The sequence below is a fragment of the Microcaecilia unicolor genome, chromosome 1, assembly GCF_901765095.1.
Source record: "Microcaecilia unicolor chromosome 1, aMicUni1.1, whole genome shotgun sequence".
Taxonomy (NCBI): domain Eukaryota; kingdom Metazoa; phylum Chordata; class Amphibia; order Gymnophiona; family Siphonopidae; genus Microcaecilia; species Microcaecilia unicolor.
In genome coordinates this window covers 313,613,099-313,630,212 of record NC_044031.1, presented here as the reverse complement: position 1 = coordinate 313,630,212, position 17,114 = coordinate 313,613,099, and the positions used below count along the sequence as shown (strand labels likewise).

General features: G+C 41.7%; 1 protein-coding gene across 3 annotated transcripts in view; it reads left to right on the top strand.

Annotated features, from left to right (window-relative positions):
- The window catches only part of MGAT3 (mannosyl (beta-1,4-)-glycoprotein beta-1,4-N-acetylglucosaminyltransferase), a 226,168-nt gene that overhangs the window by 195,078 nt on the left and 13,976 nt on the right, over positions 1-17,114 (top strand). For all 3 annotated transcript variants that reach the window (XM_030208416.1, XM_030208424.1, XM_030208433.1), the window contains one exon: positions 2,210-2,338. The gene's annotated coding sequence lies outside the window, so the exon portion shown is untranslated. The remainder of the gene's footprint in view (positions 1-2,209; positions 2,339-17,114) is intronic.

Sequence of the window (17,114 nt, the reverse complement as noted above, 5' to 3'; positions counted from 1 at the left end):
TGGACTTTTCCTTTAGGAAGCCGTCCAAACCTTTTTAAAACTCCGCTAAGCTAACCGCCTTTACCACATTCTCTGGCAATGAACTGCACTATAGTAGTACCACTGTTTTTTCCAGCCCCACCTTAGTAAATAACAAATCTCATAGTTCTACATTCAGGCTGTTACTGATGTTCGCCAGGAAGATGCAGATTAATTATAGAGCTTCCCCTCCCAAACCAACCAGCTATAGTGCCACTAGTGCTATATTTGCAACAGGGACATTTTCAGTTTTGGCTGCACCCTTCAGTTTTCATTGCATCTACCTTTAGATCGATAGATAATCTTTAGTCCTTTGCAAAGCTGTGATGGGCAGCAAGGCAGTGAAATTTCCCTGCTAGGGAGTTTGAGGAGAGCCTTGGTTTTTCCCATTTTTTTTGAAGGAAGGGAAGAGTCCTCATTCACGTTGAGTCTCTTGTTTTTTTCTTAGCTGTGTTGTGCGCCACTTTGGCAGGAGGAGTGGTTTAGCTCTAAAACTTTCCTATTTATTTCTGCTCAACAATCCTGAAAATTAATCTAAATTAATCTATATTCCAGTTTGCAGGAAACTCTTTGTGAATTTTACAGCATTTTGCAAGTTGTAAAAGAATTCCAAGCGGCCAAATTCAGCAGCATCGTGCTGTTCCTGAAAGGTGGTGTTTATATTTAAAAAATAATAATAATAAAAGCCCACCAGTTTAAAAGAAAAACATGTTTTTGGAAATCCAGTATGGCTTTGATATTTTTTTCACGTGTTTTGAAAGCAAAATGCTTCCACATGAAGGTCAGTGGCAGCAGAATTTACTTTGAAGTAACTGCCACCAATTGCTTTGCTTTCTGTTTAACTGAGAAAAGTTGGCCTTCTATTTTTAGACACTAACTTTTATACCACTAGCCATATGTGCTCTGAAAAAAAAAAAGTCTGCTAGGAAATAAAAGGAAAAAAAGAACAGAAATAGCTACTTTGTGTACCTCCCCAGCACATGGCACTTGATGAACAGAAAGAGCATCCTTCTATATAGGGAACTTGTTCTGATTGGTTACTGGAATGGTAGCTGCATTTTGATTGGTTACCAATTAATCCCAAGCAATCAGCAAACTTTATTTTGCTGAAATGAGCCTTTTCAGGCACCTTTTAGTAGGGTCGAACTGTTTGTTGCCTTTTCCATGTCTTTTCTTTGTGAATGCATAGCTGAAGCGTAGCCAGGTTTTGATGTCAGGGGGAGCAGATCTTTTGTAACATAGGCACTGGTGTGAGTCTGAAGGGCTGAGCTGCATATATGCCATTTCATCCAAAATTATTTTGGGGGAGCGACTGCTCCCCTTGCGCCCCACCTAGCTACACCTCTGATGCATAGGTTGGCGGTCTCCTTCCCACCATCTCCAATAAACTTGAAATGTTATAGATGAATGTATTGCCAGGGTTCCAGCATGCCCTGCCAAATTTGGGCCAGATCTGTGCACTGTGAAGGATCCCGATACCTGTTCTTGGAGAGCAGTGCCCCAAAGTGTCTAAAATGAGCCTCTCTTGTGTTGTACTAGTTGCATGTGACACAATGGACCAATATCATCCTGTTGCTTTTCTTTAAATTTTAGGGACGATAGTAGAAAAAGTGGTATATTTGAAGCTTAAAGTTTTCACAGATCAGACAAATAATACACACCTGTGCCAGTTAGGATTCAGATGAGGATAGGGAACCAAGTCTATCTTGTTATATTCATTTGACAACATTTTGTGTTGAGGTGTACTGGGGTAAGAATTTTATATATTTTTTTTAAATTCCTGTCTTCAAAGTGAAAGCGAATTGGTTGTAAATGCACTTGTTGAACTTCAGCCTTATACAATCCAGTTATTTTTGGGTCTTCTAAGGAAATAGGAACACTACTGTGTTTCCTTCGTATTTTAGGCACTAATTTTAAAGCCTACACAGGTTGTTTGAGGTTTGAGAGTCCAATTACATATTGTAATTACTCAATCCTCATTTATTTTGTTATTACTACTTAATGTATACTATCCCACATCACCTTTTGTACTGTTAATCACAATAAGTTGTTAGCCACATGAACCTGATCTATTGGGCTAATGTGGGACAGACATAAATAAATAAATTAGTCACACAGTTGGCCGTGGAATGTGAGAATCTGCTTTGTTCACACCTCCTTGGCTTAGACAACTTTTCTCTTATTTATTTAGACAAGGTCTTGGGAACAGTAGTCCATGCATTGAAAATGTCAAAAATCGACTGCTGTGATGCTCTGTATCATCAGGATCTGCCATTGAACTTGCCAGAAAAAGGCAGCTAGACTCCTCGCTGGCCCCAAGGTAAGCCATCAAATTACACTAGTTTTGGAGAAGCTTCACTGGTTGCTCGTTTCATTTAGGATACCGTTTTAAGGTTGCCTCCGTTGTAAATTCTTAAATCATGTAGGGCCCACGTACCCTACTGATCTTTCAGAATATTATTCACCAGGCAGGCCATTGCAATTTTCTCAGGAAGGACTCTTAAGTCCCTTCACCTCTGTAGTTAGGTTCAGTCTACTCGAAACTTGGCCTCTGCTTACTTAGTGGTGGAATATGTGCCCCACGGTACATCATTTTAAGCTGCAGTTGTGTTCCTAAATCTGCCATACCAGACAAGATGACCAAGGGAGGTAGATAAACTCACACCCTACTAGTGTGGGCAGTGTGGATTAGGACTGTACCGAATATTTGTATTTAAATCAGCCCTGAATACATTATTCTTATTTGGCTGAATAGTGACTTAAATTTGAGATGGGCTCTGCTGTGCTAAATCCTGCTGAAATAAATACTTGATCTCTGATTTCACATTGCTTCTTTTATTATTTGTTATTGTAACCCTGGTCTCCCCACACAACACAATTCGGGCACCAGCTAGCTCATCACGGGTCAGTACCCAAGACCAGGGCCACAAAACCAAAAATGTTTCTTAGTCACTTCTGACTCACTGATCTGGGCACAGATAAAAATCCACAAGGCTGTAGGGTTATGAGCTAGGACTTTATTTCTCTTTACTCTCTGATTTCTCCCTCACCATTCTGAGAGTAAATAAGTTCTCACTCTCATACAAAGAAAAGACTCCAGTCCAGAGGGTTATGCAAAATTACTATTCTGCAACAGGCAGTTCAAATCTTTGAAACTGTCAAACAGTTTATAAACCAACTTGGTAGCAGATGTGAACTTTAAATCCAGAGAAAATTTAGGGATATGGTGTATCATCTTCAATGCAATTTATAATCCTACAATCTGCACATATTTACAGCTCCTTCTATCCATACCCCTCCTTTCTAAGTGCATGCAACACTTGTGCAGCAAGCAGATCTTCCTGTGAATCAGACTTCCCTGTCTATCCACACTCCTCTCCTCTCCTCCAGTGGAGTACCTCTGTGGGCTACCACCTTTGGCTCTGAACAGCTCTAGGCTGTTTCTGTTACCAGGCTGGAATCCCCTATTTCTGACCTGGAGCACTCTTCCTTCTCACAGTTAATGCTGTAATTAGCAGAAACCACCTCTTTGGTCAGCCTTAGTTTCTTGAACCCATCCAGGACTTCCCCTCTCCTCCAAGGGTCCTGGCGGGGGTACAGGCAACACCAAAGACCTCCTGCATTCCCCATCTACATTATTTATTAACTCCAAACTCCTCCCACACTGTCACTCAACAACCAAAAACATTTTCCTCTGCAACTTGCCCAGGAACCCACCCCCTTGGGCTGGATCCTCTACCACCCACAACCTCAGAATCTTCCCCTCAATGGAGAGTTCTCTCATGATCTTTAGTAATCCCCGTTACAATGGGGGGGTTACACTGTGTTAAAGCTCAAGGCCCATTATTCGTATTCTTGCGAATAATATTTTTAATTATTCGTATTCGGCCGAATAATAAAATAAGCTATTCTGTACAGCTGTACTATGGATGCACGTTTGGTTCATTAATGCACTAAAAAAAAAAATTAGTGCGTGCTAAATTGAGTTAGTGCACGTTAACCTACAAAATAGTGAGTGTTAAATTGATTAAGAAATAGTATAAAGTTCAAATGTGTGTTAATAGTTTTAATACAAACTTGTAAAATGAACTGAAAAAAATTAGAATTAGTAAAAAAAAAAAAAAAAAAAAAAAGACCCGAAAGCAAACCTAAAACTTTCTCTGTGCACATTCCTAGTGGGCACCAAGGATTACCAGAGGCTTCGGTTGACTGGGAGAGGCAAAGCTGGTCCAGGTTTTACCATCCTTGGCTCAACCTGTCCTGAATGACCAGGCCTATCCTATCTGCTTTAAGTACTTTTAAAAAAACATACACCGTATGAAGAAGATAGTATGTACATAATCTCTTTCTTTTTAAAAATAAATCACATTTATTGAAGCAATCAAAAAACAAAGCCAAAAGTGCAGAACAATTTTTTCCCAGTAATATATTCCTCCCCCACCCACCTCCAAACCTACTTAACAATAGACGGCCTCCGGGTCTAGAGAGACCAGCTACAGGATGAGTCCAAGCATAATATCATCAACAGTTCAGAATCCAACTACGAATTCGGTGTGGCATGACTGCCCAGAAGGGTTCTCAGATCAATTGGAACAACTTCCAGCGAGCAGGCCAAGTTGAGCCATTGTGTCACATTAGGAGCTTCAGAATTTAGCCATTGCAAGAATATCGAACGTATCCCTAGTAAAAACAAATAAAACAATAAGTTATGTTTGGTTTAACAGTACAAGCAATGTAATCATCAAGTAAGAAAATTTGTTTCTGTAAAGGCAAGCAGAACCTAAATATTTGTACTTTCAAGGAGACAGACCACCAAAACTGATGAATTTCTGAACATGACCAGAACATATGTCCAAGAGTAGCTTCCAGATGTGTGCATTTCAAACAAAGGCTGTTCTGCGCAATTCCCATGCGGAAACGTAATATGTATTTATGAGGTGTGCAGCTGTTTGTCAGTCTTTCATTTGCCAAACTGGTGGCGAAAACCTGGGCATCTTTTCATTTGTCTGCTGCCCATCCTCAATACAGGTTTAAGACACTTGCGAGATACCAGCGAACAGGGAGGGGAGGGGGAGACACAAGAAGCTTCAACAGCAGCCATTCAGGTCAAAAGTGTGCTCTGTCCTTGTTAAGTGGAACTAAAACAAGAGCATTAATATAATAAATGTAGGAACCGAGTGGGCTATTTATAGTCTCAGTATGTTGTGTAAATGCAATTAGGGTGTGCCAGCTCTGAGATCAGAAGTACTTAGATTTTTGGCGCTGTGCCTCATTCATGCCTAGGACATGTCATAATCGTAGAACTCTTATGCTGTCTTGTTCTTCCATACAGAACAGATACTGTGATGCTGACAGCAGCCTTCCCGATTGGTAGTACAAGGAAGTTCTGAGATGTAGTTGATCCGAGCTAATGGGTCAAATAACGACGGTCACCTTGCATGATGCTTCTTGCATATCTCTTGTTCTCTACAAGTTGTCCAGAGGTGAAAGAAGTCCACACATGCTTGCTCGTCTGGTTAGTGTTAAGTTAGTGAGTTGTTTAAGGTTGTTGTGTTTATTCCGCGTTTCTCCTTATGCTTTTCTATGTAAATACTGAGGAGGTAGACTGGATACCAAGAGAGAGATGTCTGGGCTCAGTTTTCAGTTTTCTATTTCCACCTGCTTGTTAAATACACTACATCTAACGCTTTCCCTCGATTCAGCTCTGATCACCAAGGGGTCCTTTCACTAAGCCACATAAGTGTCTTCGCGCGCCCAAAGCACGCCAAAATGGAGCCACTTCATGGCTACAGCGTGGCTCTTGCGGTAATTTCATTTGTGGCACGCGTCCGATACTGCACATCTGAAAAATATTTTTTATTTTCGGCTGCTCTCCACATAGCATTTGACGCGGGTAGGTCATTACTGCCTGGTTACCGCGTGAGACTTTATCGCTAGGTCAATGGCTGGCGGTAAGTTCTCGGACCCAAAATGGACACGTGCCAATATTGAATTTGCCACACATCCATTTTTGGCAAAAATAAAAAAAGACCTTTTTTACAGGTGCGCTGAAAAATGGATCGGCGTGCCCAAAACCCTCGCCTACACTACCACAAGCCATTTTTCAGCAAGCCTTTGTAAAAGGACCCCCAAGCCAAAGAAATTTATCAGATTTGTCTGACAAGACCTGTCTCTAGTGAAAAAGTTTTTCCATTAATTTACTTACCACAGAAATCAGACTGCTGGCCGGTAGTTCCCAACCTCTTCCTTACTTTTGCTTTTGTGGAAAGGGGCCACATCTGTTTTTTGCCAGTCCTTCGGGACCACTCCTCACTCTAGAGAAGCATTGAAAAGGTCAGCCATTAGAACCGCTAGAACCTTCCCTAAGTTCCTTCGGTACCCTCAGATGTATGTCATCCGGCCCCATCACTTTGTCCTCCTTTAGTTTAGCCAGCTCCTCACAAACACAGTCCTCTGAAAATTGTTCAGGGAGTACCAACCCTCCATGTCTAGTTGTGTTTGTCTTCTGCGGTCCTGCTCCCAGCCCTTCTTCCTCTGTGAACTCAGAGCAGAAATATTTGTTAAGCAATTCTATTTTATTTAAATTTTGCTCACACCTTTTTCAGTAGTAGCTCAAGGTGAGTTACATTCAGGTACACTGGATATTTCTCTGCCCTGGGAGGGCTCACAATCTAAGTTTGCACCTGAGGCAATAGAGGGTTAAGTGACTTGCCCAAGATCACAAGGAGCCGCAGTGGGATTTGAACCGGCCACCTCTGGATTGCAAGACCGGTGCTCTAACCACTTGGCCACTCCTCCACTCCACTCTTTATCAGCTTCTACATATTCCTCCCCTTCACCTTTATAGCTTTCCCTACTTTTTCGGCTACTACTTTTGAGAACCAAAGCAGCCTCCTTTTCCTCTTACTTTGTTTACTTTCTTTACAAAAAGGTTTATTGCCCTTACGATAACTCTTTTCAATTTTGCCTACTGCTTTCCAGCTTCTTCCAGATGTTCCCTTCCAGACAGCAATTCCTTGAGATAATCCCCCATCTGAACAAAGTTAATTTTTTTGAAGTGTAGAACCTTCATTTTTGAATGAACCCCTCTCCACACCTATATTAATATTAAACCACACTATCTGGTGATCACTGGATGCCAGATGAGCATAAACACTCTCCCATTAGTGAACACTAAGTCCAGTATGGCCCCATCCCAGTGGGTTCCATTACCAACTGCTGGAATAGTTGCCCCTGTAGAGAATTCAGGATCTCATTGGGATACCTCAATCAGTCACCTATTAGTAGTACTTCCCCTTTCACAGCTATATTTTGAATGTCTTAAATTTAAAATCTCTTGTCTGTTTTTTTCTGTCTGTAAAGGAGGCCTGTATATCATATCATTGTAAATACATTTGCCATTCTTTCTTTCCAGATTGACCCACAGTGCCTCTTCCATACCCTGTAGGCCCTGCAATTGTGTGGCTTTAATATTTGTAACATATAATGCCACTAACCCTCCCTTTCTTCCTACCCACTTTCCTAAACAGATCATAGCTCAGTATAACTATATCCCAGTCATGGTTCTCTGTGAACCATGTCTCTGTGATCGCCACTAAATCCAAATCAGTCTCTTCCATCACAGCCTCAAGATCTAAACCCTTATTTCCTATACTTTGGGCATTAGTATATACTGCTTTCCAGACATTACCCCTTTTCTCCATTTGTGTAGAAGTATTTAATGCTTCACTTACCTGAAGGCTTGTACTTACCCTGGGGGCTTTGATCACAATTCTAGTTTAAAGCCCTCTTCAGTAGGTTAGCCAGTCTGCGGCTGAAAACATTTCTTCCCTTCTTTGATAGATGGACACCATCTCTGCTCGGCAGTTCTTGGAAAAGCACCCCATGGTCCAGGAAGCCAAAATGTTCATGATGACACCATATCCACAGCCACATATTTATCTCCAGGATACAAGTTTCTCTGCCTTGGCCTTTACCCTCAACAGGGAGAACTGTCGAACACCACCTGTACACTTGTCTGCTTCACCCTCTCTCCAAGAGCCATGAAGTCACTTTTGATATGTTTGAAGGGGTATCTAGCAGTATTATTTATGCCAAAATGGATGAGCAGCTTTGGATAATAGCCATTAGACTTGATGAGTCTTGGCAAGCTGTCTGTAATATCTTGAATTTTGGCAGCTGGCAGACAGCACACCTCCCGGGATGACATGTCTGGTCTGTAGATGGACACCTCTGTACCCCCAGAAGAGAATTGCCAAGCACCACTACCTTTCTCCTCTTAGTGGTCACTGATCCATCAATTGTTAGGGCTTTTGAGCTCCTATTCCTCCTTTCTCTGGGATGCTCTCACCGCTTCCACTTCCAGGGCTTGCATATTGGTTCTTCAGTTCGTGGGCAGGTGGAGTCATGGTATCGATCCTGCAGGGTCTCATGATCTGAATCCAGTTGTCCTCTTTCTGCACAGCTTCTTTTCCCCCAATGCTGGAAATCTTTGATGCTTCATGAAGCATTTCATCAATGTATTTCTCATTTTCACAGATGTTTCTCAACCTCGCCACCTCCGCTCTCAGTTCTTTCACTTCTTTCACGAGAGATTCAGGCTGAAGACATCTTGCACATGGAACCAGCTCCTCTCCTGAGATCACATTTTCTGTCTGCACAGAGGCAGAAGCTGTAACTGGGGCAACAGCTTTGGTGATATGCTGTTTCACATCCATACTGCATTTGCGGAAATACTTGCACCTGTAGAAAGAAAACAGCCCTACCAAAGCCCCTAACATTTCCTCAGCTGTCCAGTAGGCTAAAAAAGTAGCAGCTGTCTTCTTTTGTATAAATTCTAACCCTCAGAAGTGTGGGGACTTCAAAAGAGATTATTTAGGTCACCTCTCCTTTTGAAATGGAGGTAAAAATGAAATCCTGGAGCAAGCAAGCAGAGACACTCATTAAAGAGAAAATTAAACTAAGATGATTAAAAAAATAATAAAGCAACAGTTTTCCCAGCATATAAAATTAGAATTTAAATATATCCTTTCCTAAAATAAATAAGTTGTAAAAAAAAAAAAGCCAGAAAAAAAAATCTACTAAAATCTAAAATGTCTTCTTTCTAATTGGCTGGAGAACCTATAAATCAAGGTGAACCTTGGAGTGGAAGGGAGGGAATTAAATTCTAAACAGAGGGGAAAGGAAAATGGGACTTGATATACCGCCTTTCTGAGGTTTTTGCAACTACATTCAAAGCGGTTTACATATATTCAGGTACTTATTTTGTACCAGGAGGCTTCCCTCAACTGGTATCTGTGCTGTAAACTGATGTTATGCCAAGCTGTAAAATGCAACCTAAAATACTAAACTAGACTCTAAAACGCTATTTATATAAAATACTAATGGAGTCTTAAAAGGCTACACTATAGTATAAACTGATCCAAGTTTACCTTTCCAAGGGCCCTGTTTACTAAGCAGTGTTATAGGTGCGTTAATATTTTTAATGCCCGTTAACCATATACATGCCTACAATATCCCTATAGGCGCCTACATGGTTAGCACGCATGCTAACGTACCTTAGTAAACAGGGCCCCAAGTTTTAATTTCCAGCAATAAGATGCAGTAGTGATGTTTTCCTCCCCTCAGCAGGTCCTCTCTTAGCACCTCTTCAGGACTTAATATTGCATATTGCCATGAGTGGGAAAGCGCGGGGTACAAATGTAACAAAATAAATATTAAGCTTTTTGAATTAAGTTTTGGTCAGTAAAGGAGCACATGATAACTGTATTTTATAAATAAACACATAAATAGATTTATTACTGCACCAAGCCAACCCATTCAGAAAATACTTTCTGTAGCACCGTTTCCCAAAGCCCTTTTACAGCTTAATGGGGCAGTTCCAGGGCAGGCTCAGAGGGAGCGCAACACACTGATTTATTTCAGCTTCTAATAAAATCTGTATCCTGAAGGCTGGAGGTGCCTCGCTGCAAATTGCACTTTAACAAGTTACAACACAGAACTCACACTTCAGTAATGTGGTGCTATTTTTGTGCTTGTGTGCAAGTGCATGCAGGCATGGGTGGGCCGGAAAGGGTGTAAAAGAGGAGGGAGGGACAGTGCAGAGGGCCAGGACAAGGGGAGAAATGGTATAGGGCATTTTATTCTTTCCAGGGCCCAATTCGTGGATACTCACTGTAGTAGGAATGGCAGAGAAGGAATCTTTAGATACTTTAACCTCTAGTATATCACCTCAGGCACAGCATAAAAGCTTGGACTGAAAAGAGGAATTTTAATGATCCGTGGCAAGCATAATATCTGGCAGCATTATCTTGTTTGAATTTTCCTCATACCTTTTCTTTGGTAGCTCAAGGCATGTTGCAGCCAGCAGGGTTCAGTCTATTTTATTTGGGTGGAGCAGAACTTGACTGTTTGTTAATCCAGCCGTGCTGCCAGTTTGTCTTATTTTATTACCTGTCTGATCATAAATCTTATGCATAGATACAAGCTTCTTAACCATAGCAAGCCCCGCCTAATTTATCACCTAATTTATCACTAGCCCACACAAGATCATCACAGGTCTTGAACATCAGTCATGTAAGTCTTGGGCTTGGCTCACCTTTTATCCCTTCCCAGTCATACCAGCTGCAGGGTTGCCAACTGGATCCAGATTTGCCCAACAGGTTTGATCAGTCCTGGGTTTACCCTATTGCATGCAAGGACTTGTAGTCTTGCTTTTCTTAATGAATGTAATGGGGAAATCGGAACTACAAGGCCCTGTGTGCAATGGGGTAAACCCAGGAATGGATCAACCCTGTTGGGCAAATCTGGATCCAGTTGGCAACCCTAACTAGCAGCTGACCAAGGGCCCTTTTACTAAGCCGCATAGGTGCGTATGCGTACCCAACACGCATTAGATTCGGAATAGAATGTTGGGTGTTATTAGGAAAGGTATGGAGAACAGATGTGAGGATGTTATAATGCCATTATATCGCTCCATGGTGTGACCTTGAGTATTGTGTTCAATTCTGGTCGCTGCATCTCAAGAAAGATATAGTAGAACTGGAAAAGGTGCAGCAAAGGGCGACAAAAATGATAGCGGGGATGGGACGACTTCCCTATGAGGAAAGACTAAGGAGGCTAGGGCTCTTCAGCTTGGAGAAGAGACGGCTGAGGGGAGACATGATAGATGTATATAAAATAATGAGTGGAGTGGAACAGGTGGATGTGAAGCTTCTGTTCACGCTTTCCAAAAATACTAGGACTAGGGGGCATTCTATGAAACTACAGTGTAGTAAATTTAAAACAAATAGGAGAAAATGTTTCTTCACCCAACGCATAATTAAACTCTGGAATTCGTTGCCGGAGAACGTAGGTTAGCTTGACAGAGTTTAAAAAGGGTTGGATGGTTTCCTAAAGAACAAGTTCATAGACCGCTACTAAATGGACTTGGGAAAAATCCACAATTTCGGGAATAACTTGAATAAAATGTTTGTACATTTGGGTAGCTTGCCAGGTGGCCTTGACCTGGATTGGCTGCTGTCGGGGACAGGATGCTGGGCTTGATGGACCTTTGGTCTTTTCCCAGTTTGACATTACTTATGTACCGCCCAGATGATAGTTTTGTTTTTTTACGCACATCCACTATGCGCACCGGAACATAATTTTTATTTTTACGGCACCTGGCGGAAACCAGGCAGTAATCATCATTCAACGCGCATAGAAGATTACCGCATGGTTACCGTGTGAGACCTTACTGCTAAGTCAACGGGTGGCAGTAAGGTCTCAGGCCCAAAATGGACATGCGGCAATTTTCATTTCGCCACACATCCATTTTTGGCAAAAAAAATTTTAAAAGGCCTTTTTTTGCAGGCGTGCTGAAAAATGGACCCGCGCGCGTCCAATATACGTGTCTACAACAGTGCAGGACATTTTTCGGCACACCTTAGTAAAAGGACCTCCCAAGTTTTGTGCTTGTCCTACATTCCTATTTATATTTTGCATAAAAACTATATAGATTACAATGATATGTACATAATCAAAAACTCATGTAAACAACAAACAAACCAGTGGACAATGACAATAGATTTGGAGTTTAGGGGGGGAGCTGTGAAGTTGAAAAACTGTTCAAGAAAACAAGAAGGCAGACGATCCGCAAAATCCAACGTGGAAGCAAACAAAAGCGGCTCAATCAAGATATGGTATACAATTTTATTCTAAAAAAATGCCCGACACAGGCTGTGTTTCGCCCACTAGGGCTGCGTCAGGGGCTTGAAAACGAAAGCAGGTTCACAATGAAGCAAAAAAAAAAAAAAAAACAGCAAAATGCGTTCCTCCAAAGCTAACTCAATCCATGCACCCGGTGAACGGGCATCATGTGACCACAACAATTGTGAACCTGCTTTCGTTTTCAAGCCCCTGACGCAGCCCTAGTGGGCGAAACACAGCCTTTGTCGGGCATTTTTTTAGAATAAAATTGTATACCATATCTTGATTGAGCCGCTTTTGTTTGCTTCCAAGTTGAAAAACTGTTTACAGGAGATACAGAATTGGATGTGTTCTAATAGGCTTATGTTTAATCTGGTTAAAACAGAGGTAACGCTTGTGCATAGCCACCAAACATTCAGTATGAGCACCTGTCTGTGATCAGTTGAGTTTGGGAGTGATGTTGGACTCACAGTTGACGATGCAGCTGAACATCTTGAAGGTGCTTCAGTCTTCATTTTTTTTTCCAGCTATGAATGTTGAATAAATTAAAAACCTATGCTTCCCACATCTGAATTTCGGACGGTGCTACAGAGTCTTGTGCTATCAAATATGCATTATTGTAATGCTTTATATGTGGCTATCTCTTAGGCTGGGTGCAATACTCTTCAGGTTGTGCAGAATGCAGCAGCACATTTGCTGGTGGGTTTACATCATTTTGAATATATTACGCCAATACTGAAATCGCTGCATTGGTTGCCAGTTATTCACAGAGTGGATTTTAAGTTGTTGGTGCAGGTTTTTAAATGTTTGGCACCTCAATACTGGCAACAAGTGTGTGAACTTTATCACTCCCCCCTGCGATCAAAGGCAAAGCTGTTTCTTCGCTTGCCCCAGATATTTTGCAGATACGCTGTGCATTTACAAGAAATGCTGCCTTTTCTATTCATGGTCCAGTTTTGTGGAATAAGCTGCCTGTTCAGTTGAGAAACCAGTTAACTTATTTATTTGTTCAGACGATTTTTCCTAATGTTTTAATGTATTGGATTTTGAACACAGCAGTTATTGCTGTTTGGATTGTTTGCATTTCACTATTGTAACCCGCCTAGGAATAGGCAGGCTAAAAATGTTTTATTTATTTTATTTATTTATTTAGTTGCATTTCTATCCCACATTTTCCCACCTATTTGCGGGCTCAGTGTGGCTTACAATACATTGTAAATGATGGAAATACAGTTTCTTATATTACATTACATTACGATTATGGGTTACATTGTGAACAGATAAAGGAAGACAAGGTCAGATCAGTCGCCTTTGGGGCGTGGAAACTAAAGGATATGGTGTAAGGGATTTAATACGCTGATCGAATAATAGCAAGTGAGCGATGGGGTAGACAGTTTTTATCTGTGGGTAGATATTGAATGGGAGAGTACGGGGACGTGGATTACTTGGGGTAATATCTTGAGGCATTGTTGTGATGTATATGGGATTTATATGTTTTGTATAAAATAACATGCCTTTCCTAGTTTTTGCAGGCATATTTGCCTTCTGCACTTATACCAGTATCTTTACAATCATGGCCCAGAGGGAAGCAAGAGATGGGGGAAGGGAATGGGGACAGCAGAAGCACCGAGGCTTTAGTACATGGTGCAATTAGAAGTCATATTTTGCATTCAAAACAGAAATAGTTGGCATGATCCATGATTTTTTTCTGCCAGTTTGGAAAGCTGCCAATCTACTGTAGCAGACAGGGAGGCATCATACCTCCAGGGTGACAGGATGCTGTTCTCTAATCTGTGCCCCAAGGATAAAATGGCACACCTACAACAGAAAGCAGCCAAAAGCAGTTAACATAATCAGCCCTGGCTTGTGAAATATCCAGGCATCTACTTGGCTGGGGGTGCCCATGACCAGAGAAGGTAACTGGCCTCCAGTTTTTCCACAGCCATGAACTATCATACAGCTTATCTGTGCTCTCTGCCATCTCAGAAGTACAGACCAACCTTATAAAGCAGATAACCTCAATGACCATGGAGACATTCTTCTCTGCCATTCCCATCCAGAATTCTGCTTAAGCACTGGTCTGTAAATACCTGTGGGCCCCTTTTACTACTCGTGCCCAATATATGCCAGAATGGAGTTACCACCCAGCTACCGCATGGCTCTTGTGGTAATTTCATTTTTGGCGCGTGTCTGATACATAATTGTTATTTTCGGATGCGCGTCAAATTTGATGAGTGTAGCTTATTACCGCCTGGTTACCATGTGAGATTTTACCGCTAGGTCAATGGCTGGCGGTAAGGTCTCAGACCCAAAATGGACACGTGCCAATTTTGATTTTGCCGCACGTCCATTTTTGGCAAAAATTTTTAAAAAGGCCTTTTTTGCAGGCACACTGAAAAATTGATCTGCGCAAGGCCAAAACCTGCACCTACACTACCGCAGGCCATTTTTCAGTGCACCTTAGTAAAAGGACCCCTGTGTTTATTACACCAGATATATTTTACAGACAGACAGGCAGTACTCATGCTTGCTTATTTATTTATTTATTTACTTACTTACTTATTAGGATTTATTTACTGCCTTTTTGAAGGAATTCACTCAAGGCGGTGCACGATAAGAATAAATCAGATATGAGCAATAGACAGTTACAGCAGTAAAAATATTCAAATAAGATAAAGTATGGCATAGTATACACTTAATGTGCATCACTTGTAGAATGCTATAAGTTACATACATATATATATATATATATATATATATATATGGAATTTATGCACAAGCAGTTATGCCTGCTGTATGGCTGTGCCTGTGTCTAAATTATATCCAAAATAGGACAACCCAGTGCTCAATTTTTTTTAATTAATTTGAATGTAAAAGAATAAGCAGCTTTAGTGATCGGGGCCGCCAAGAGACTGGACAAGGCTGCCCCCGGGCCCCCCTCACCCCCTCCGAAGTCGCTGCCACCGCTCCCCCCTCCTCCCGCCCCCCTCCATCCACCACCGGGCCAGGCCCCCTGCATTGAAATCACAGCGCCTCTCACCTCCGTGTGAAAGTGCTGCAGGCAGCAGCAGATTTCCTTCCTTCGGGCCTCCTTCCCTCCCTGTGTCCCGCCCTCACGGAAGTTACGTCAGACAAAGGCGGGACACAGGGAGGGAAGGAGGCCCGAAGGGAGGCGATCTGCTGCTGCCTGCAGCACTTTCACGCGGAGGTGAGAGGCGCTATGATTTCAATGCAGGGGGCCCGGCCCGGTGGCAGACGGTCAACGACGGAGGGTAGGTGGGACTGCGGCGCCGGGCCCCCCCCCCTCTCAGCGGCCCTGCGTGCGTTGGAAAAGGGACCGAACCCTGAAGCAATATTGCGAAACATGCTGCATGTTGGATAGCGGTCCCATGCAAAGTGAATCTTCATGCTGAAGCTATGTAGCATTGATTCAATATTTTAATTGAAATGATAAAAATTCTGAAAAAAATAAGATAAATTTGGTTATAAATTCTTAAAATGCAAGGAAGTTCTAGTTGTTGACCTGTGAAGTGGCAGGTGAATTGAGGGTAGAGTGTCCCTTGTGAAACATGTCGCTGTTGAGGTCTTAATAGATTTCACATGAGCCTGCTTATTCTTTTAACATTCAAATTAATTTTTAAAATATTTTTGAGTGTTGGGTTGTCCTATTTTGTATTCTATGTGTTGCCCCTGCCTTGAGAAATATTTTGGTCAATTAATTGTGATTTATTGTGTTTAAATTATAGACACATATTTTGCCCGTTACGCTAGCATTCTGCAAAGGGAAGTAGACACTTTCTAGACACTAAATACAGGTGTACTGTATTTAGGCATATAAATAGATTCTTGGAAAATTAGGCCAAGTCTAAAAGTACGGGTGATACAAGCTGGCGAATACTTAGAAAATGGATGGAGTCCAAGTGTTTATGTGTGTTTTATGAATTATGTGCATAGGCACAAAAATTAAGTGCTAACATTTACACTTGCTCAGACCTTTAAACGTGGATCTAAGCCATAAAGGAGGTAATTGTGTGAACTGTTTTCACATGTAAAACGTTTTAAACGTGTAAAAAGGCTCTTAAAAAATTACCTCACACTTAAATGTACACACAGCGCAATTAGGTGCATACTTGTGAGTGAGTTTAGATTAGGGGTGTTCAGGGGAGAAGTTTGGGTGGAACATGGATGGAGTTGCGATTATGCGCATATTTTTACATGCTAACTTACCCCCTCCCAAGCGGGCTAATGTCCATGGCTTCAACTTAGTCACTATTTTTCCAGCATGTGTGCTTGTATTCTATAAGAAGACATTGGGACACATATGTCTTCATAAAACAGGCACTTTTTTGCCCTTCACACATAGGGCCTTTTTATTAAATTACCCTCAAGAGGCCAAGAAACAATTCTCCTATTCCAGTCAGGATGGTGGGAAGGAAGACCTTTGAGGAGACCTCGGCCAGAGCTGCCCAGATTTCTGCCTGGAATCAGCTTAGCTCATTCCCTCAGCAGAGTCTGGAAGTCTTTTATATTATCTCTTTATTGTGGATTTCACTGCAGCCACTTCATGATAGAGATTATCAATAACACATCAAGAAAACATAAGGCGTTTGGTCGCGAAACAATTGGATAAACCCCTGTCTTCAACAGGGGTTGGTTCTACTCTCCAAGAGGAAGATTTACATAATTTTTATTGTACAGTTTGCTGATTATTAGATATTGTTCATTACACTGATACCCTTTGTCTACCTTTGACATAAACAAATCTGGCTCCAGACACAGGCAGAGGCCAAAACACGGTTTGTGTTGGGTCAATAAACAATTTCTTGATTCTTCAGCATGCTTTCTGTGGTTCATTCAGTCGTTCTGTGGCTGTACTCCTTGTGTTTTCATGCTGTGGTGTTTGTTCTTGG